Source organism: Furipterus horrens, unplaced genomic scaffold, assembly GCF_987537825.1.
Source record: "Furipterus horrens unplaced genomic scaffold, mFurHor1.1.pri manual_scaffold_4, whole genome shotgun sequence".
NCBI classification, from domain to species: Eukaryota; Metazoa; Chordata; class Mammalia; order Chiroptera; family Furipteridae; genus Furipterus; species Furipterus horrens.
In genome coordinates, this window is record NW_028327174.1 from 81,281,638 (window position 1) to 81,283,115 (window position 1,478).

At 29.0% G+C, this 1,478-nt stretch overlaps 1 non-coding gene across 1 annotated transcript; it reads right to left on the bottom strand.

Annotated features, from left to right (window-relative positions):
- Positions 1 to 1,048: 1,048 nt before the first annotated feature.
- LOC150012288 (U6 spliceosomal RNA) lies at positions 1,049 to 1,155 on the bottom strand. The gene has a single exon (XR_016510859.1). It is a non-coding gene; the product is annotated as a U6 spliceosomal RNA (small nuclear RNA).
- Between the last annotated feature and the right edge of the window lie 323 nt (positions 1,156 to 1,478).

Consider the following 1,478-nt stretch of genomic DNA (forward strand, 5'->3'; position numbering starts at 1 on the left):
GATATTGTACTGTAGTTTTGAAAGATGCTTTCATTCTGTTAAAGTGGATCAAGGGTAAATAAGATCAGTCTATATTATTTCTGACAGCTGCATGTAAATCTACAATTACCTAAAGAAGAAAAAATGTATGTGTATTTGTGAGTATGTTTATATGTATTTATTTTCTTGATTTCAATGTTAATTTTTCCATTTTAAAATATTTGAAATAAATATTTTTATTAATATCTATATGTAGTTATTTGCAGTTTTTCTTGTTTAACTGTACATAAATTAAAGATGTGTTTACCATTAATGGCACCTTAAACTCAATGAAATATGTACAATAATATTCTTTTAGAATATAATTTTAAAATCATATATATTTAACATTAAGTAGAAATATACCATCAATCACTCCTAAATCAACAGGGAGTCCAAACACATATTTGCATTTCCAGATTCTCAATTAAAGTTTTCAATTACTAATATATTTCTGAAAAATATTCATATCTATTGACTTTAAAGTACAATAGAATAGACAATAATGTGAGTTTCCTCAATGCATTTCAATAACTTCCACATTTTCACATAACCTCAGGGAACACCATAGAAGCACTTGATTAATAAAAATCCCTTCTCCCGTGTCAAGTAGACCTTCTAACTCCAAAGATGATAAGAAGTAATGATTTGAACATTAAAACTCCTGAGGTTTTTATCTATGAAGCCAGTGGCTCAGTTTTCAAAAGGTCAGGAAATGACATTGTTGTTTTTAGCCTTGTATTTCCAATCTCCATCAAGTGTCTTTTGAAAAAATGCATAAATGTCTCAATACAATTGAAATATTGAATATAAATCACCAAATTATAGTGCTCATTTCAGAACACTCATTCCCAAAGCTTCTCTATGCATTCTACAAAAGGACCAAATATTTAGTAAAGATTTTCTCATTAAGTGATAGATTTTATTTTTCCCATTAATCTTATCATTGTTTTTTTATATTGATTGAAATATTTATTTCAAAAGCATTATTTCAATTGCATTAGGTTTTATATTATCAAATACACAATTAAAAAATATGGAATGCTTCACGAATTTGCATGTCATCCTTGCACAGGGGCCATGCTAATCGTCTCTGTATCATTCCAATTTTAGTATATGTGCTGCCGAAGCAAGCACTTATCATTGTTTTTGGTAACAGAGTTGTGTAGAATCAATCCCAGTACCTTATAAGTTTCAAAGTGAGAATGTAATCATCTACCTATTGCTGTCTTTTTAGAAAATCCTTTATATTGGCCTGAAAAAAGCAGTGGACTGTATATTTCTACAGTAATGCCCGGCTATGTGAATTGATCTTTGACTAGGTTAAAGACTGACCTCCAAGGTAAGTCAAGGTCATGGCAAATGTAATTCTTCTAAGATTTTAATTAATTGTTTCCACTGATTCTGATTTGGGTACCACAAGTGTGACATATATTAGTAAGTTTTTATATGTCATTTTA